Source organism: Phocoena phocoena, chromosome 13 (assembly GCF_963924675.1).
Source record: "Phocoena phocoena chromosome 13, mPhoPho1.1, whole genome shotgun sequence".
In the NCBI taxonomy this organism is placed as follows: Eukaryota; Metazoa; Chordata; class Mammalia; order Artiodactyla; family Phocoenidae; genus Phocoena; species Phocoena phocoena.
This window is the reverse complement of record NC_089231.1, coordinates 30,538,492-30,560,877: the sequence shown is the minus strand read 5'-3', so window position 1 is coordinate 30,560,877 and position 22,386 is coordinate 30,538,492. Positions and strand designations below refer to the sequence as shown.

The 22,386-nt window shown below is 39.7% G+C and overlaps 2 pseudogenes; one reads left to right on the top strand and one right to left on the bottom strand.

Annotated features, from left to right (window-relative positions):
• Positions 1-572: 572 nt before the first annotated feature.
• LOC136132517 (RNA/RNP complex-1-interacting phosphatase-like) lies at positions 573-19,485 on the bottom strand (annotated as a pseudogene).
• Positions 7,352-8,033, top strand: LOC136133144 (RING finger protein 11-like; annotated as a pseudogene).
• Positions 19,486-22,386: the final 2,901 nt, after the last annotated feature.

The window sequence follows — 22,386 nt, the reverse complement described above, 5'->3', positions numbered from 1 at the left end:
TGAAGATGACCGAAGGTGACTCTAGGTTTACTAGGAGAAATAGAAAAGGTCTCTTGGGGAGGTTGGCCTTAAGTCTCACAACCACCAGATAGGTATTTAAGAAAACAGGAGGTTCAGGACACATCTCTGAAAGGTTTGAGTTGCCTTATTCAGGTGTGATTATAGTGGGGGGGATAGGGAAAACTACGAGAGAGGTGGCTAGGGCTCAGAGTTATCCTAGGGGCAGCTGACAACAGGGGCAGAGCCAAGGGAACTGCTGCATCAGGAGGCCCACAAATAGGACCCGGTATATACATCACCATGTACTCAACACCTAAGCACCAGGGCAGCTAATGCACTATTCAGTTAATCCTGGCAACGACAGGCAAGGCCAGTATTCCTGTGCCACTTCACTTAGAGAGGTGCAGCAAAGGGCTGAGGTCATGTCGCATGTGGAGGTACAAGGCCTCAATTGGAGGCCCAAATGCCTCCGACATCCTCAGTATTTACAAGTGCCCGCAGGCGGCCAACCTGGCTTTCAGAGCACAGCATCCTGAGGTTACTGGTTGACAAGGTCAAACTTCTGGACGGGCCTAAATGTTATCTTGAGGGGCTTCCTCCATTGACCAGGGCGCGTGCCGCCTTCTGTAAACATCACCATCAACTGAAACGCATGAGAAACATCCGACAGAAGCGTCCACTCTCACGGGTGAGAGCGGTGGAGGCACGCACACTGGGCAGCCGCTCCAACAGCCACAGGACCCAGGCGCCCAGCAGTTCACGGGCTCCCTGGGAGGCCTTGTGGGGCAGGTCGAGGGAGTGAGGATGGGAGAGAGTGGCAGGGGTGGGCGTCAAAAGGAATACAGTGGGGAGAAGGGAGAGATGGAGACAGTGGATAGTGGATAGTAGCCATGGGAAAACTGGCAATTTTCATTTTCAAAATTAATTTTTTGAGATGTTATTCACATGCCATAACATTCACCTTCTGAAACTGCAAATTCAGTGTCATTTCGTACATTCACAAGCCTATGCAACCATCACCGTCATCTAACCCATCACGTTTTCATCACCCCACAAAGAACCCCGCGTAAACATCAGCAGGCCCTCTTCATCCCCTCCTCCTTCAGTCCCTGCAACCATTAATTTCCTTTCTGTCACTATAGTTTTGCCTTTTCTGGACATTTCATGAAATAATACAAATGTGACCACCGTGTGTGGCTTCTTTCACTTAGCATAATGTTTTCAAGTTCGTCCATGTCGTAGCATGTTGTCAGTACTTCACTCCTTTTTATGACTGTATAATATTTCACATATACACCACATTTAAAAAATCCATTCATCCATTGATGGGCATTTGATTTTTTTACACTAATAATCTCCATTTATTGACAGTTTATTCTGTGCCAGGCAGCACCAGGCTAAGTTACTGACCTTATTTCACAGATAAAGAGGCTTGGAGAGTGTGAAGAGTTTGCCCAAGATTAAGAGCTAGTAATTTGGGGAACTGGGGTTTGAACTCAGGCGAACTTCAGAGGTAATAAATTCACATGACAGAACATTAGAAAAGGTACTCAAGGGTATTCAATGAAAAGTCACCCTTTTCCCCACGTTCCCCAGCCACACATTTCCCTCCTCAGAGACATCTGCTTTTGCCATGCTGTGGATCCTTCCAGAGAACAATTTATACCTCAACATGTATGTATCACAATTTATTGACTAACCTGTCCCACTGATTTGAAATGTCACTTTTATGGTATAATAGATTCTATTTTTTTTTTTTTTGCGGTACGCGGGCCTCTCACTGTTGTGACCTCTCCCGTTGTGGAGCACAGGCTCCGGACGCGCAGGCTCAGCGGGCATGGCTCACGGGCCCAGCCGCTCCATGGCATGTGGGATCTTCCCGTACCAGGGCACGAACCCGTGTCCCCTGCATCGGCAGGCAGACTCTCAACCACTGCGCCACCAGGAAAGCCCTATAATAGATTCTTATACATATTTATATTACTCTTTTCAGAGCTGTCCTGACTGACTCTCTTTTGCCTATCTTTTATGTTTTCCATTTCTCTAAAATTCTTTTTATCTTCAAAAATAATTTTTCCTTTTCCTGTTTGTTTCTCTTAAGGCATTATGTTCATTCACTCATATGATTTTATTTAAATTATTTACTTTTGGCGGTGTCGGGTATTAGTCGCAGTATGTGGGCTCTTCGTTACAGTGCGTGGGCTCTTCCTTGCGGCTCGTGGGCTCTCTAGTTGTGGTGTGTGGGCTCCACAGCACGTGGGCTCAGTAGTTGCAGCGTGCGGGCTTAGTTTGTCTGTAGCATGGAGGATCTCAGTTCCTCAACCAGGGATCGAACCTGCATCCCCTGCATTGGAAGGCAGATTCTTAACCACTGGACAACCAGGGAAATCCCCACTCTTGTATTATTTTAAATTTAGTCCTCATTTCTGAATTTTTTTTTCTTTTATTTTGAATTCTGTCCTGAGTTCTAACATCTTACCTAATTCTGGTTTATGCTGTTCGTTCACCTTTTTTTCATTATGGTAAAATATACATAAAACAAAATTTAGTATTTCAACCATTTTCAAGTATACAATTCAGTGACATTAAATACATTCACAATGCTGTGTGACCATCACCACTATCCAAATTCAAAATAATTATGTCTAAAGATTGAGCAGGACCTCAGAAAGATGGAGGCAGCAACATAGTTTCTGAATCTCTCCAAACCCTTTCATGGAAGAAGATCAACTAAAACCAAACACCCATAGGTGGCATTTATCAGCATTTACCATTTCCAGAACTTTTTCACCATCCCAAACAGAGACTCTAGAGCCATTAAACAATAACTTCCCATTCCTTCCTCGATCCATGTTCTTTCATCTTTTCCACTGTTTTTCCTAACATCTTTTAGCCCACTTTGAAATAACAGGTTACAGTTTTGATCTGTTTTGTGGACCTGTCTTTTCCAAATTTATTTTATTGTCTGAAGAGATGCTATTCTTATTCTCTTTTCCCTTACACTACCTCTGTACGGGATTTGATCCCAATTCTTTTCTTTTATTGATTTTTGGATGAAAATAGTTTTAAAGCACTTTGAAAAGGAGGTGTGAGGCCATGTGGAAACATGTTCCTCATGGCTGTTTCATCAATGCTTCACTTATTCTGTTTTTTGTTTTTTTTTTTTTTTTTTGGTACGCGGGCCTCTCACTGCTGTGGCCTCTCCCATTGCGGAGCACAGGCTCCAGACGTGCAGGCTCAGTGGCCATGGCTCACTGGCCCAGCCGCTCTGTGGCATGTGGGATCTTCCCAGACTGGGGCACGAACCTGTGTCCCCTGCATCGGCAGGCGGACTCTCAACCACTGCGCCACCAGGGAAGCCCTACTTATACTGTTTTGAAATAACTGTTTTCCAGGAGGCATAAACCAGTGGGCTTTATCATTGGACAGAGTGCAGGGAAAGGACCCCATGAAAGCTGATCACCTTAGCAAAAATGATTTAGTTATGATTTCACCCAAGATTGGTCACAAACCAGCCTGGGAAACTCAATGAACCAGAGACAAGGTATAATGCCATCTTTCCTTCTCTCTGCCTCAGCTCTCAAGGATTGGTCACCTACATGTTATTAGTAATTATTAGTTGGTTTCTGTTCATAATTACTATCAGAAGACACAGCACTTATGGGCCTAATTATACTGCCCAGCTACACACCATTCTTCTTCATTTTGGCTTCCTGTCCACTAGCAGGAACCTGATTTATTTTTGTTCTCCCTTCACCACAGCCCAATAATTTTTGTGAATGACTCTCAGTCTCACCAGAATCTGTATCTCTCACTCTGCTCCAACATCCCACCCCATCATTTGCTCCCTGAAGTGTACTCTAGAAATTTAGGTAAACTGGATATTTTACCACTGTTCACCATCTCTTATGAAACCAGAAGAAGAGCAGCTTTCTTATAGAATGATGGAGAACTTGTAAAGATAAAACACCAGTCTGCAGGAGAAAGGGAAGAAGAGAATGATGGAAATAGTTTCCGGAAAACTATTTTTACATTTTGTTTTGTTTGTTCCTGGTAAATAAATTGAAATCTTCTAAACATTAAAAGAAAATCTAAACCACTAAATTCAGTAATACAGGAATGTAACTTTTTAAAAAACTTTCTTTGGCTGTGCAGCATGTGGGATCTTAGCTCCCCAACTAGGGATTGTACCCATGCCTGCTGCACTGGAAATGCAGAGTCTTAACCACTGGACCACCAGGGAAGTCCCAGGAATATAACTTTTAGAGGAGAAGTTATAAACCTCTTGGTTATATGAACTGGAGATTTTTAGTAAGAAGTCATATATTTTAAATGACTTGGAGCTTTAAAGAAAGGAAGAAAGGAAGGAAGGAAGGAAGGAAGAAAAAGGGACTCCCTTGGTGGTGCAGTGGATATAATATCAAAAATAAAGTAATTAATTAAATAAATTTAAAAAAGAAAAAAAAATGCTGAAATCCACTGACTAATTATTCAGGCTGTTATATCCCGCTATTTCCAGATACATCCCTTTAAAAACTTTTGGTAAAAGGTTATCTTATGTCAGAACAAATGAATTACAAACTTCTTTTTGTCCAAAATTTGAGAAATTCCCCTACACTTCTACCTTCAAATTTTATAATAAGGGAAAAGTAGTGACAACCGTTATACTTACATCCAATTGCATCATCTGGCCACATACCTTCTACATCAATCAAATATCTACAAAACAACAAAATTCGAGTTATTTGTAAATAAAAAGAAAAGAAAATCAAGGTTCTGCAAAAAAAGGTCCAATTTCGCTTTACAAATATAGATATAAAAATCCTAAGAAACGATCAGCACATCTAATCAATAATTATTAAAGAATGATATACACCAGGACTACAAAAAGGCATTATTCCAAGGATGCAAGGCTAACGCAACTTTAGAAACTCTATTAATATAATTATTTACATTAATACAACAACTTAACTAATAAATGAAAGAGAATAAAATACAGGACCAAACTGGCAGATGTTAAAAAGTTATCTGATAACATGCAACAGTTTCGGTGAAAATGCTCTGTACGCTAAAAACAGGAGACTTAATATGACAGAGTATTCATCAAGAACCAACAAATAACAAAAGACAAATTAGGATAAATATTAACATCATATCTAAAAAACCCTATCTAACCAACCATAGGAGCCAGAAACTTAGGAATCACCATCACTGACAGCTATTTCTCCCTCACCCTCATCCTCAACCCACCACCAGTGCTAACAATGATACTGCCTACATACCTCTAGAATCTGTCCACATCTTTCCACCAAAATGACCACCATACCCTGGTCCAAGCCACCATTATGCCCAATTTCTACAAAAGTCTCCTAACTTGTTTCCTCGCTTCCACTCTTTCTCCCTGCAGTGTATTCTCCACTCGGTAGCAAAATGATAGCTGAAAATGCAATTGGGTATGTTCCACACACTGACCTTCAACAAAAAAAGTTCAATGGTTTCCTATTACTCTTAAAGTCTGAAACCTTAAACATAAGCCTGCACGATTGAGCTCCTACCCTCACTTGTAGCTCCATTATAATCACATGCTCCTCCAACAGCCCCACCTTCCTGGTCAGTTCCTCCAACACAACATATGCTTTCCTCTTATAGGGTCTTTTGTTATTCCTTATGCTCAGAAATCTCTCCGAAACGTCCCTATCTGCTTAATACCTACTAATCCTTCAGATATCAGCTGAAACATCCCTAAATAAACCTTCTCTAATCTCCATGATGAGATCAAATCGTCCCTAAAATATGCTCTCATGGTACCATGTTCCTCTCCTTGGCACTTGCCGGAGTTGTAATTCTACATGCAGAGTATGATTCTTGAATATCTATTCCCTCTCTGGATTGTTAGAATTCACAAAGGGCAGGCCAAGTCTCTTCACTCACAAAATTTCACAAGTCTTTTTGCTAGCAACCAGCACAGTGCTTAAACATAACACATGCTCAATAAGTATTTCCTGCATGACAACCATATATTGGTACAGTGTAGCAACATCCACAAAAAGCATAAGGGCATCAACACTTTGATGCAGAAGTCCCATTCTGAGTGAAGTTAACTGAGACAAAGCATATATATTCAAAGGTGTTCACACAGCAATGTTCATTACTTTGACGTTTTATAATATCAAAAACTTCGGACTTTTATATGTTCATCAGTGAGCAAAGCAACAATGCAGCCTTAAAAAAAAATAAACAAATGGGACCTAATGAAACTTAAAAGCTTTTGCACAGCAAAGGAAAGTATAAACAAGACAAAAAGACAACCCTCAGAATGGGAGAAAATATTTGCAAACGAATCAACAAAGGATTAATCTCCAAAATATATAAATAGGTCATGCAACTCATTATTAAAAAAACAAACAACCCAATCAAAAAATGGGCAGAAGACATAAATAGACATTTCTCCAAAGAAGACTTACAGATGGCCAAGAGGCACGTGAAAAGCTGCTCAACATCACTAATTATTAACGAAATGCAAATCAAAACTACAATGAGGTATCTCCTCACACCAGTTAGAATGGGCATCATCAGAAAATCTACAAACAACAAATGCTGGAGAGGGTGTGAGGAAAGGTAACCCTCTTGCACTGCTGGTGGTAATGTAAACTGATACAGCTACTATGGAGAACAGTATGCAGGTTCCTTAAAAAATAAAAATAGAATTACCATATGACCCAGCTGTCCCACTACTGGGCATATACCCAGAGAAAACCATAATTCTAAAAGACATATGCACCCCAATGTTCAATGCAGCACTACTCACAATAGCTAGGTCACGGAAGCAACCTAAATGCCCATCGACAGATGAAAGGCCAAAGAAGATGTGGTACGTATATACAATGGAATATTACTCAGAGATAAAAAAGAATGAAATTGGGTCATTTGTAGAGACGTGGACGGACCTAGAGACTGTCATACAGAGTGAAGTAATTCAGAAAGAGAAAAACAAATATTGTATATTAATGCATAAATGTGGAATCTAGAAAAATGGTACAGATGAACTGGTTTGCAAGGCAGAAATAGAGACACAGATGTAGAGAACAAACGTATGGACACCAAGGGGGGAAAGCGGGGCAGGGCGGGGGTCAGTGGTGGTGAGATGAATTGGAAGATTGGGATTGACATATATACACTAATATGTATAAAATAGATAACTAATAAGAACCTGCTGTATAAAAAATAAATAAATTTTTAAAAGTCAAAAATAAATAAATAAAAAATTAATTAATTAATAATTTAAAAAAAAAAGAATGAGGTTGGAAGACTGTCAAAACAGCACACAGATCACATACTCAAGCCCCGGCAGATGGGGAAGTGCCGTAAGTCCCCCACTTTGGATGACATCTCCCTGCCTCACAAGTCTCAGTCCGACTGGGCTAGCTTTGGCAAGGGGATGGAGCTGGATCAGGAGCCGCTGCTGCCATATCTGGATCAAGTTCCAGTTTTAGTCTATCATCCAACACCTAGCCAGACTTGCCTAGTAACTCAGCTGAGAGGAACAAAATAGGATAGCTCAAAAGAACAGGCCTCATACAGCATCAGCCTAAAGCAGTTTATGACTGTGGAAGAAATGGATCAGAAAAAATGATCCGGGGGACTTCCCTGGTGGTGTACTGGATAAAGACTCTGCACTCCCAATGCAGGGGGCCCGGGTTCATTCCCTGGTCATGGAACTAGATCCCACACGCATGCCGCAACTAAGAGTTTGCATGCCACAACAAAGGAGCCCACCGGCTGCAACTAAGACCCAGCACAACCAAAAAAAAAAAAAAAAAATCAATCAATAGAATAAAACAAATATTATAAAAAAAGATCCGGGAGTGTGTGATCTGTATGATGGACTTTGTTTATGTGAACCCAATTTGATTTCTGCTGTGTATGCAGATCACCTGGGCTGTACAGATGACTGGCTGATGAGATCCTTCACGTGCCCCTCCTGCATGGAGACAGTTGATGCAGCACTGCTTTTGTCCTACAAGACTAACTGAGCCAGTGTCTCTCACCTGACTTCAAAGAGAACTATCATATTTGGTGGTTTTGATCTTTTGTCATTGAGCCCAAAGAGCGGGGGATTAGGAAGAAGATCATGCATGAAAGTTTCCTAAAAATTCCTGTACGGCTGCAGATGTTGGGGAAAAGTACGTAATAGTTCAGAAATTTAGGGGGAAAAGTAGGATGCTATTTTTATGTAAAGTCTTCCCTCAGTGTTTAAAAATATAATTGTATTTAGATCTTGTTATTGCTCCAATATATAGGATTTGTGTAAAGTGTTACAGCAGCTATATATGTTTCAGTTGTGTGTTGAAGATTAGGATAAAGATAGTGGTTGTTTTTCCTAAGTGAGATATCTTTCTTCTTCCCCCTACCCAAATTCTTTTCTGAAGTTGCTGGCATTTAGGTCAAGGTTTTATTTAAAGCTACATTTTATAACACTGGCACAAAAAAAGTAGTTTTAAGCTTTTTTGCATAGTTTTTTTTTTTTTAGAATAAACATAGAGCATTTATTTTTTACTTTATAGGAACTCCACAAGTTAAGGTCCCATTGTTCTTTTGCTGTGATTTTTGTTACTATTGATGTTGCTGTTTTCTGTCTTTGCTGGTTCTTTCTAATCTACCATTTGTCGTTATTGGCATACGATCATCTCAGGGTCACAAGATGGCTGCTGTAAAACCAAGTATCATATACTGACAAAACAGGGAGGAAGCAGAAAAAGAGTCCCAATGGTCATTTTCCTAATGCATATTTATCTTTCTTCAGAGAAAAATATCCTTCTCATAAGCACAATAACAGCCTTCCCCTAATTACTCATTTGCCAAAACAGATTGATATGACCATTCATAAGACAATTCATGGCAAAGAGGGATATGATAATGATTGCCTCAGCCTAACAAGGATTTATCCACGAAAGCTGAATGCTTCTCTCCTCAAAGAAATCAACACTTTTCTACATACAAAACACAAGTCTCTTGAAGGGTTCTTCATAAGTGCATTATAGAAGAATTTAGTATGTCATAAGCACTTAAGGATTTGACATTCAACTGTAGTAGTATCCATGTTGGTTAATTTTCTTACAAGCCCCATGATGAGTTTGAGAAAAACTGAAAGAATTAGAGCATCAGGTTCTATTAAATCCTTACATGTATCTTGCTTAAGTTTTGGTTCATTAATTTATATCCAACTACATAAAGCAAATTTGGAGGGAAATAAATAAATAAATAAATAAATAAATAAGATTGAGGTCTCCAAATATTTTCATAGGAAGATGTCCACCATATATTAAATTATAAACCAGAATGTCTAAATACTATACCATTAAATCAAATGTACAGTCAGTGCTGTATATCCAACAGTTCCATATCCTGCAGATATGGAAGGCTGAAAATACTACACCATTTTATATATGGGACTTGAACATCGGAGGATTTTGGTATCCATGGGAAGTCCTAAAACCAAACCCCTGCAGATACCAAGGGACCATTGTATATGCTTCTATCTGCATTTTTTACGTCTGAAAAAATATGTGCTAAATTATTACTGGTGGTAACCTCTGAGTAGGGGGCACAATTGCCTTCCACTTCATACATTTCTCTGACTGCATTTTTTGCATTCAGCTTACATTAGCTTACATTACTGCTGTAAACAGAACAATTTAAACATGGTCTGCCTCTTGGGGTTGGCAACTCACCTGCAGATATGGTAGCCAGTCCTGTTTAAATCATGGGTACAGTGGACACCAATAAGTCTGTCTATAAAGCAGGGAATATGGAATTAAGTAAGCGAAATAAATACATTAAAACCAAGTTATACAATTTTCTGAAGAGTAGCCTTTATTAGTTACCACAACACTACCGCTATCCTTAAAAGGAAAAACTCTGAAGAAAAGAGTGTTTTTGCAGGAATGTACTATCAAGAATTAACTACTATATGTCAAAATTCATTGTCTCTGGGAAATTTTGCATAGCCTCCAATCAGATGCAGTAGCGGGGACTGGAGAATGCCCATCAGGAACTGATGTGACTATAGAAAAAGGGAGTGGATAAAAAAAAAAAAACAGGCTACCAGAAGAATAGCGTTTGTTTTTGAGTGAAACAGATGGAATGCCTTCACTTTTAATGCTCAATATTAAAAAGAACAAACGGTTTCTGAAGGGCTCTTGGGGTCCCAAAGCACTTCCATTCCTTCTCTCATTCAGTGCTCCTCACATGCCACGGGGTCTATGTGCTTGTGGAGTTCCCGGGTTAACTAGTACCGTTTTTATTTCACAAAGAAAAAGTAAGGCTTGAGACGTAAGCCCAGCTGCACAGCAGGCAAACAGAAAAAAGACTAGAATTGAGTCTCAGGTTTTCCCAACTATGCCACAGTATTTAGTGGTCCAGCACTTAAAAAAATTATATGAGAAAGTAAATAAAAAACAACAACATGTAGCTGATCTCTGCAAAAGATATGTCTGTGACTATGTGGTGATTGGCATTCGTCATGTCCTGCCTGGATTACTACCGCCCTACAATTCTAAAAATCTCTTCTACTTCAACTAACCCACAACATGGAAGATGTTAAAATATAAACTTGGCTGGATTGCTCTGTTGCTTAAACATCTTCACTTAGCACAGAATAAAGCCCAAGTTTTTACCAAAGCATTGAGAACTCTTTATAAACAAATATCAGTCTCTCTCTCCAACTGAATTATAAGTTCAAACTATGACTTACGGGCTTCACTGGTGGCGCAGTGGTTGAGAGTCCATCTGCCGATGCAGGGGACACGGGTTCGTGCCCCGGTACAGGAGGATCCCACATGCCACGGAGCGGCTGGGCCCGTGAGCCACGGCCGCAGAGCCTGCACGTCCGGAGCCTGTGCTCCACAACGGGACAGGCCACAACAGTGAGAGGCCCGCATACTGCAAAAAAAACCCCACAAAAAAACCATGACTTACAAGGACCTACATCATCTACCTCCCTCCTTTGCCAGGCCAGACTCCCTGATCTCATTCCCTACTGCCCTGCCCTCACTCACTTTCCCCTGTCCAGCCACACTGGCTTCCTTACTATTCCTCAAACATGCCAAGCACAGTAGTGCCTCAGGGACTTTGCACCTACTATTCCTTCTGCTTCAGAACACACCCTCCCACCCCATCTCCACTCTCCCAGAACACACCCTCCCACCCCATCTCCACTCTCCCAGATATCCAATGGCTTGTTTCTCACTTCAAGGCTCTGCTCAACTGACATCTTATTAGAGGGGACTTCCCTGATCATCTACCACATTCCCTCACCTCTTCATCTTGTTTTGTTATTCTCCAAAGCATTTACCACCACTTGACAACCCATATATTGACTTATTTATTCATCTCTCTCCCCCACTAGAAAGTAAAGTACGTAAGGGAAAGAACTTTGTTCTCTTCCTACTTCCTAGAACAGTGCCTTCAACTTAGAAGGTGTTATACAAATATTTGCTGAAAATGAATGTATGGATTCTTTGCCCTTTCACATTACCCTCTAGTCACACCAGAGGCTGCCCTTCCAGAGCACAAGTTCAAGCCCTGTGCCTTTTGTACCTGTTCCCAATACCTGGGCTGTCCTTACCTCATTCCGCAAAATCCTCTTACCCCAAGCCCAGCTCAAACGCTGTCTCCTCAGTCAGGCCTTCCTCAATTTCTCCTCTATATTCCTGATGCACTTGATTCTTTTATCATAATTAACCCACTTATAGTCACTACATGTTTATCTTCCTAGATAACTGTAAGTTGCTACTGAACAAAGACTTCTACTCACCTCTGTATCCCCATGCCCTAACAACAAACCTATAAGGCTCTCGGTGTTTACTGAAACAATTTGTTTTCTGAGTCTCTACCAATTGTAGGGAGTGGATAGTATAGTCTCCTCCTCATTATCAGTGAGCCTGGCATCTGTGTGAGGGGCTTATAGCAGAGGAAGTCACCAAAGGATCATAACTAAGGTCCTGAGACTGCAATGGCAGAGAGCATGGTGAAGTTAGCTCACTGCAGGCAGAAGACCCACAGAGGAGTCAGCATATGCAATGGACTACACTTGGTATAACATGTGAACAATCAAGGTTTACAAACGTGTTCTCATGCACTTGTAAGGATCTTCTAGCCCATGGGGAACAGACAGAACACACACACAAAGGAGCCTGGAGGAAGCAAGTAGGCCGGCAGATGCACCCTAACATCTTACGAGGTAACATTTCTGTGACTACAGCTTACACAAATCAGATAATTTGCCTCCTTTCTAGACACCCTGGTTATCACACGCAAGGCCAATCCTCTCATGTTTTAAAGCTAAAGTACAGGGACAATCTGTGAATAGGGCTTAAGATATTTAAGAGCTAGTACCTGCATTAAGCAACCAGGTTATAGAATGAAAATTTATCTTGAAATTCCAGTCTCTTCCTCTCTCTCTCACCTCCTTTCCCCTATCTTCCCACCTCATCTCTATTCCTTCTCCCCTACTCCCTGTTTTATGTATATACGTGCATCATTTTATATATACACGGAATATTTACTGTCTGTTACATTTATTTAATAAAGTGCACACTCCTCAGGCTCAATTTAGAAAGAGGACAAAATGAACACTTTTACATGGGCCTCAGTGGTGTTCCAAAGACAAAAGATTCCTCCGCCTTAAAACATGGCAAACACCATGTTCCTTCTGATAGATAGATGCTAGAAAAAGGCGTGTGGATCCTTAAAATTCACACGCTTTTAAGACCTACTATCAACAGAGTAGATCCTAAAGCAGAAACAATAAAACACCAGCCTTTTAAGTTCTTCCTGCCTGAAGATGAGAATAAGAGGTGGTAGTGTACTTCCTCACTTGCACCCAAAGTGTAAAGGCAGCAAAAATATCTTAAACAAGTATGATGAGGAAGCCACTCTTCTGGTCCACTTGTTTTGCTTTGCCTCTAGGGATCTGTCTCACTGCGAACCTTTGCTTTATGTTTTCTCTTTTATATACGCTAAGAACCTGAGAGTCTTAACCTTTTCTTCCACCTCTCAACCAATAAATAGGACAAAAGAACATTTTTATTTTTTTATGTATTTTCCATTCAAATTTTTAAAAAAGAGATAAGTAAGCTAGTTCAGTTCATATTTCTCACAAAATCACTTTCCAAACTAAACTAAATTGTTTGTGACCATGAACAGGGAAAACACCATCCTCTATTAGCACCATCTGACATTTCCACCTTAATATTACCAAGCACAACAGGCCTAATGTCAGAAGTATTAAAAATGTTAAAAATCCCCAACCCAACTCAAAATGCATACCAAAGTTCTGGTAAAGGAAAACAAAAACAAAAACAACTCACCATTATCTTTATTTTCTTTCAGAAACCCATTAACAGGACATTGGAATTTAAAACTAGTGTCATCATCTGGCACCTGATGCCCAATTGTACAAATTTCTAAATAAGGAATAGTTTCTGGTAAGTCCTATAAGGCAAAACCATGAAAATATGTATTATTTCCTTTGTAGGGAAAGAATAAAATATTCATTAGAGAAGGCAGAATATAAACCAGGAGAGTACATTAAACTTAGTATGTCAGTCATTCTGATAAGAGCCATTTTTTCCAAAGCTGCTTTAACCAGTAATTATCACTTGATTTTCATTAAAACTGCAGAATGGACAGTTACTAGGCATGCAAAAGGAAAAGCAAATCTATGTGAATGAATGCACATGTAACTCAAAATGATATAAACAGTTCTACCTACATTTATGTTCTATCTTACATTTCAAGGGCCATAAAGCAGCTGTGATTTAAGTAGAACAGTAGAATAGAGTCAGAAGAACTTGGATTCGAATTAGGAAATAGAGCAAATTTCAGGCATTGTTGACAACTGGTATGCCTGGCATGGGAGAAATAGACTATCAATAGAAGACAGAAAAGGATAAGTGAAAATTCTCTAGTTCTGAATTTAAATGGAAAGTAGCAGTATGAACCTATGACATATTTTAAAAATATTAAAAACAAACATACATATTTCCTAGCTCTGACAACTGAAAAAGTCTAGAAAAAACTGATGTCATGTCAAAAGGACTCAGGAGTCACTGAGAAGCTCCAACTGGCCAAAGATAGGGCCTCAGTTAGAATAATAACTGTAACGGAGTCCACGGTGATATGAATAAATAAATTTTACAAAACTGGTCACCACTGGAGGATATTTGTGAATCAACTCATTATTTTGAAAACTGTTAAACAAAAGAAGAGAATCATGCCTCTACAACTGGGCAACCAAATAGCTGATGAGGGGAATCTTCTCCCCATAGAAATATACCCAGCTAATAAGTGAAAAAAAAGAACAACAGAATTCACCAATATTTGAAGCCTCAAGTGAAATAATGGATGTAGGTATGAATCATCAGTGACTGCTAATATCACAGAAAGAGACAATTATATGTCTCCATGGAAGAACACATCATCACCTACGAAACTGTCTTGCCAAAACAAAACATGCAAGCTTCATTCTGATCAACTACCAATTTACAGGAAATAAAAGAATTGAAGAATATGTTAACAACACATGGAATATAATCATCAAAATCTAGATCGGACAAATTACCTGGTTTCTTTAAAAATAAAATTCAAGGAGGAAAAAAAAAGTGAGAGAGATATGGAGGGAGAACCAAGAGATTAAACAAGACTTAAGAAACCTAACAATCAACGGCAATCTGTGGACCTTATTTGGATCTAATTCAAAATTCTTAAAAACAATTTTTTATGACATTGAGGAGACAGCTGCAAATTTGAGCACTCGCTTGGTATTAAATATTAAAAAATGATATTAAGGAATAAAAGTCCGATATTTTAAATACACATACCCAAAATGTATAGCTGGGGCTTCCCTGGTGGCGCAGTGGTCAAGAATCTGCCTGCCAATGCAGGGAACACAGGTTCGAGACCTGGTCTGGGAAGATCCCACATACCGCGGAGCAACTAGGCCCATGAGCCACAACTACTGAGCCTGCGCGTCTGGAGCCTGTGCTCCACAACAAGAGAGGCCGCAATAGTGAGAGGCCCGTGCACCGTGACGAAGACTGGCCCCCGCTTGCTGCAACTAGAGAAAGCCCTCGCACAGAAACGAAGACCCAACACAGCCAAAAAATAAATAAACTAAATAATTAATTTTAAAAAATGTATAGGTGTAATTACACGTTGTCTCGGAGCTGCTTCAAGATAATATGGAAAGGGGTGAAACAGGTGGGGATATAGATAAAACATGACAGCCATCAGTTGGTAAATAATAAAGCTGGATGGGTTCGTGGGTATACAAGGAACACTTACAGTATTTTGTATACTTTTGTATATGTTTAAAATTTGTGATAATTGTTTAAAAACAAGACGACACTGTAGAAAACAGTTTGGCAGTTTCTCAAAGGCTAAACGTAGAGCTACCGTATGATCCAACAACTCTGCTACTACCTACACTGCACATCTAAAAGAACTGAAAGCAGGGATTTGAGCAAATATTTGTACACCAATGATCACAGCAGCATGATTCACAATAGCTACAAGGTGGAAACAACCCAAGTGTCAATCAACCGATGAATAACAAAATATGGTATATACACACAGTGGGATTTATTAAGGCAAAATAGGAATGGCATTTTGTTACATGCTATAACATGGATGAACCTTGAAAACAATAGGTTTAGTGAAATAAGCCAGACATAGAAGGATAAATATTGTAGATTCCACTTACACGAGGTACCTAGAATAGGCAAATACACAGAGACAGAAAATAGAATAGCGGTTACTAAGGGCAGGTGGGAGGGAAAATGGGGTTGTTACTGTTTGATGTTTACAGAGTTTTTGTTGAGGATGATGAAAACGTTTTGGTTATACACAGTGGTGACAGTTACACAACACTGTGACTGCATTTAATGCCACTGAACTGCATATTTATAAATGGTTAAAATAAATATGATTTATGTATATTTTACCACAGTAAAAAAAAGAGGAATAACTCAGTTGAAATTTCAATTCTTCCTTGTCCGAGACTCAGTTTCATCGTCTTTAAAATTCGTAATTGTAGTTGTCTATCCTCTGAGCTTACTGCAGAGTAAGCACTCAGTAGGAGGTATCAGTATTACTTCCACTTCAACAGCAAAGGACTCTTGTGAAGATTAACTAAGTCAATGGATATGAAATAACCTTATAAATGGCAAACTGCTATACAAATGTTAACATACATTAGGTGTTACTGTCTCCCAAGGCCATGGAACAGGTCAGAAGAAGGATAATTCTTTTGCACTGGTATGTCCTACATGGGCCAAGAGAACACATGGGTTTCTGTATTATATCAGAAGATATTAGGAAAAGAAAGCATAAAAGTTAGAGAACAATTGTCTTTAACAGTGATGCTTAAACATGCTCAGGCAACAGCTTAAAATAAGTGCTAAAGACATAATGGACATACCTTTCTTTCCTTTTAGGCTACTACTATTCTTACTAAAAGTTTACTTCATTTTCAAAATACAGAACATGGAAGCTTATAGACTTTCTTAAGCATATCTACAGCCTACTGCTGAATACTATAGTTCAATTCATATCTTTAATCTAATTTTGAAACAGCAATTACAAATGCGTATTTAAGGAAAGGACTAGCTTCCCTTTTTGAACCCATGAAAGAAGGCCAGGATTCACCTTAGCATAAGATGATAACTACTGAATTACTATGAATTATTACAGTATTAGAAAGAAGGTCATTTTCAATTACGGGTTCCATTTACCTCTGGCTTACAATTAGCAGCGAGCATATGTTAAGTCAATAATCAGCCCAAGTTCTTCATTGTGTTCTTGGAGTTTGTTAAGGGGGGAAAAACATTCTTCTGGAGCAAGATTCTTTTCAAAACTCTGTCAGAAAGAATAAAATAAGAAAGAACATGTGTTTAAAATCCTTTATTATATTATCCATTTATTCAAACCCTGTGATGCTAACATATGAGATTCAAAGTAAAGTTTTTTCCTCTGGAGTTTACATGCGGTATTACGATCCTTTCTTCCAGAGAGATTAGATGGAAGAAAATAAGCTCACTTCTATATAGTTATTTCTATATCTGTTTATTTCATGTTGGTCTCCTAACCAGACTGTAAACTCACAGAAGGTAGGGACTACATCAATTTTGCCTACCGCTGTACTGCCAGCTCCAAGCAGAGTGCCTGTAAATAGACACATAAATAAATACTTCTTGAATATCTACCTATATGAAGGATGGCTTTCACTGCCTAAATATTCTTTTATGTATTTGGCTTATTTATGTACTCTGTTCGATTGATCTGTTTGGTTATTCAAGTGCCAGCAACACACTTTTCTTTTTAAATGAGGAGACTATCATTAGAGCAGTTTGAGATTCACAGCAAAACTGAGCAAAAAGTACACAGTTCCCACTTATACCCTCTCTCCTTCATCCCACACAGCCTTCCCCATTATCAACATGCCATACCAGTGTGCTTCATTTGTGAGAATTCATGAACCAACACTGACACATCATTATCAACCAAAGTCCATAGTTTATTGCATTCATGGTACAAGTAACCGACTATTCCTTTATTTCTAGTATAGTCATCCCCAAACATTTACATACTGAGATACATATTACTTTCTTATAAATTACATTATTTTTTACTTATAGTTAGGGCATTCCACTGGTTTTGTTTTTTTTAAATTAAGTACAAAAGTAGGTTGTATTTATCTATGAATTCCATTTCTGGATAGTAAAGGCGGTATTAAAAAGTATTTGCTATAAAAAGGGAAAATGGAGTATGATGAGGTTGAGAGCCAGGGCTTTATATGGTGAATTCAGATTTCTGGAAGAATACGGTATTAACTTTTGCTTACCTTTTATAAAGGAACTTTGAATGCAGTGAAACGAGTCCCAGGCATCCGCTGTCCAACTGGGAGATAGTCTTTCCACCTATTAATATATATTTTGTTAGGCAAATTTTATGTTAGGCTGTCTCCCTGCATAGGATGAATGCGCCTTGAAAATGGAAATCATATCCCTCTATAGTAGTTCCCTCTTCTTTCTGCTTTGCACTTTGCTGCTCCACTTATTCAACCCCACCTTGTAATAAGCTATACTTCCCTCGTTCCTGTTTTCCCATCTTGAAAACAGATAAAAGGCAACAAAACAATGCAAAGGTCTCAACAAATTAGGGATATCTAAAACCAGAGATGCCCAGAACTTCTGTATCTCTAATAAAACCTAGCCTGGTGTTGACTACTATGGTATCATTAATACATGCATGTTGACTGAAATAGTTTGAACTCAATTCTTCCCCTTCACAGTTTAGTTTTAGTCCTCACACAAAACCTGATAATAAAATTCTTTAATGCTAGGAATCACAGTGAAAGATAATAACTGAACTGACTTCTGTAAGATGAGTTAGAACTAAGGTTAATTCAGTGTATCTGAAGCATAGAAAGTGAGGGCAATAGTGGCACAAGATAGGGCTAGAGAAGCAGAGAGGATTCTAGACCACGCAGAGTCTTAAAGGCCAACAGTTTGTTTTCTATTCTCGAAACAATGATTTTGAGCGATGTCTATGAGCAATGTTCCAACTTGCTTTTAAGGTTTCTTGTGTGAAGGATGGATTGGAAGGAAACAAGAAATATGGACACTACTTAGGACCTAATTGCAGCACACAGGCAAGTTCAGTATTAGGATGTTGAGGAAGAGGTGACAGATTCGGAAGAAATTCAGGAGATAAACCGAAGCGGGCTTAATGGGGTATGAGATGGAGGAAAGGAAGGTCTTAGGGAATTAAAGGGTTTACTGCACACATGAGCAAAGTCTCAAAATTAATCATTTGAACGTACAAAGTAGATCTCTCAAATGACACCGGTTAGGAAGCAACAGTACGCCCTTTATAATTCCTAGAGACAACACAAATCAACTGTTTCGATGGAAAATTCGGCGGTACCGGTGCGTTTTTTCACTCAAACTTAGTTCCAGTGACTATTACTCACATTTTCTGTGCCAAAACAACACAGCTTGAGGAATTGAAGGGGATTCCATTTTGGTAATTAAGGAGGGTCCCCAATACTGACAGTCCCATCTTAAAAAGCAGTCCCCCTGCATTTTACCCGAGGAGCTATGGCCAGAGCCTCCCTTTTAAAACAATGGGGGGAAATCAGAACATCACACACTGTCCCTTTCAGCTACTGTGAACTGAGCCGCGAGACGACCAATAACCCCTAGCACAGCGCGGACGGGGCAGCGCGCGGGGGCAACAGTCACAGGAGACGGCACAGGAGACGAAGCCCAGGCGCAGGGGCTCTGGGCTCCACCGGCAACGCCCAGCGGCCAAGGCGTATTACCTTTCCGGGATGTGCTTTCCGCCCTTCCTCCTGGCCGACGAACGTCCGGAAAAGCCGCGACGCTGACCCCAGCGCCCACAGGCATGATGCCCCTGGCTCATGTGACCCCCCAAGATGCCGCCCACCCAACGCCAAGAGCGCTGAAGTCGCCAACCCGGCGCCCCCGGTGCCAGCACAAGGCCCCGAACCACAAGCGCCTAGGCACAAGGCCACACAGATCGCGGACCTCCTTCTACTGCGCATGCGCCACCGCCCGTCCAGATGACGTCCTCACGCCGAGACGCTTCATTAGTAAAGAGGAGTCTGACGCCTGCAATTCCCTCCTTGCCGGAAGATGGTAGCAGAGGTCCATTAGCTCGTTTGTGCACCCTTCAGAACTCCAATCATATGGGACATGGAAAGTTGTCCCACTCTCCCAGTATCTTGTGTGGTTCTTTCAGATATTTCCCAAGTGCTTACGTTCACACTTGTTGTATCTTGTATGTAAGTATTTCTACGTAATGGAGATCCTGTATTTTATACAAGAGCAGCATACTATACGTAGTCTACAATCTGTCTTGGATAGGGATTTTGCCAGTCAATTTTTGCATACATCCATTCCATTCTCTTTAATAGCTGCGTCACATTACATACTTTACATGGCCAGTCCAATATTGACGGACTTTTAGTTGTTTTCAGTTTGGGGGTATTTTGTTTGTTTTGTTTGTTTGTTTTTGTCCTCTTTTATAGATAGGCTGCAATGTGAACCTCTTTATACATGTGTATAGCTATATACAAATTTCTAGACATAGAAATTCTGGAATGAAAGAGATGCAAACTTAAAATATTGAAAGATTTTCAATCCATCTAATCTGCCTAATCAACCTTCAAAGATACTCTATCAACTTATACTCCACTCACAGTGAAACATTTATTGGGTTTCTATTATGTGCCTGGTATCATGCTGGAGGTTGACAGTATGGATTTACATTTTAGACAATACCAAAATATGCCTGAGAGAGATAAGAGTGGAGCTCAAGTATAACATTTCCTCACAGTATCAGGCATAGGGATCTGTACCTGTTAGAAAAACTATGAATCCTGCCACAAGTGGAACAGCAAAGAACAGCATGTCCTACAGTAGGTCTGAAGGTATAATAGCATACTAAATTCCATTGTTACTTATAATAACCTATGTTTTTTGTTAGTTTTACTTTTCAGTTTCTAATTTCTGAAAGTATCTGACATACACTGTTAGTAATCTTCTTCACAACAATTTGAGCTGGGTAAACTGAGTCAGGAAGGTCAGAATTATTGAATGAATGAATGAATGAGTAAAAAGTTCAGTAGCTTTAACATATCTGGGACAGTCAATAGTCTAAACAAGTTTCAATCCACAAGCATTTATTTACAATTCTGAAAACTTCCACATAATTACAAATGGGACAATAGTAGTCAATTACTACTTGGATAAAGAAAAGATACAAGTTAGCACAACCTAGTTCACAAACTTACAATTAGGCACATTCAACTTGGTGCTAAGTCATAAAATATTGTTTTACAATTTATGAAATATATCCAATAGGCATGTAATGGCCAAAAAGTACAAATGATACAAATATCTATAGACATGACAATGCACAAATTGTGACATAAATCTATCAGAAACTAGAAAATCTATGTTGGTCTTATAGTTCCAGCTTGCTAAAAGATACAGGCTTTGGGTGGGAACACAAAAAGATCCAGACCTGGCCATAACGGGGTTTCCAGAAAGTACGGAAACTAGCAAAGAGTAGGCCTCTGGATGGGAGTGGGTCCAATATGAGATGAAATAATGCCTTAATGGGTATGTAGTATGCTGGGATGGAAAATATAGGAGCAAGGGATATTTGGAGAATCAGACAGCTAAGTATTTGACACTAACAAAATCTAGCAGTATCTCATAAGGCCTCAGGTACCATGCAAGGGTTTGAGGGATTCCAGTATTTAATTAAATCAAAGTATGACAATGGGAGGAATTAAGGACAGCCTCAGGGATAGATGAACTGGGGATGTTACACCAAGACCTGTCTCAGTTAACCTGATGGGTTCAAAATGCAGGAAGTGGGTATACGGGACAAGACAATACCCTAACTGTAAGAATAAAGGTTTAGGTCAGGGTAGGGCCTCATGTTCCTAAGTGTTGAAATAGAGCTCTTTAGTTTCTTCCTCCTACATGTAAGATTCTTTTAGAGGTTAAGATGATGCTGGGCCTGCAAGCTAAATTTAAATGGCTGGAACTAGGGAGAGAAAATAAGTTACATAGGCTCGGAACCAGGAAAAGCCTAACTAACGGTTTGCCTAACTAAATAGAATTGAATGTTGGAACTGAATATTTTAATATGTAAACATTTTACTGATACCAAAATGTGTCTTACCACACTCCCCCCAATCTCACACCACCCACCCTAACCTGCAGTGCCTATGGGTCCCTTGATTTCCATGGAAATATAGAGAAAAGAGACACTGATCTGGCTTGCAGGTATTTAGTAAGTTGTTAGCCTCACATCACATATTATTATCATGTAAGTAGGCCATCTGAAGTAGGAAGCTTAGGGGAAAAATCTTGAAAAACACTTAAAAGCTTAAGCCACATCTCTATACTACAACACCTTTCACAATTTCTTCTCAGGTAAGCATCATCCCCATCAGTAAAAAAACTCGTATCTCATAATAGGAAAAACAGGCCTAAATATTAAATGTGTGTCTTTGGAGGTCCCATCTATGGGATATCTTCCTGGTACTAGAAAATCCCCAGAAAGATCAATCTTTGCACCCCTCCCTGAAAGCTCACCACCAAGGAAAATGACTAGATCCATAGATTTCCTCCCTCAAACCAGCTTACCTCACACATAAATCATTAGCAACTCAGCCTTTACTCACATTATCACAGTCACAAGAATGGTTAGGGAGCAAAGCACTAACCACGGGAACTAAAACAGAGGTTACCCAGGCCAAGTTGGGCTGATGGCAGATATCTGCTC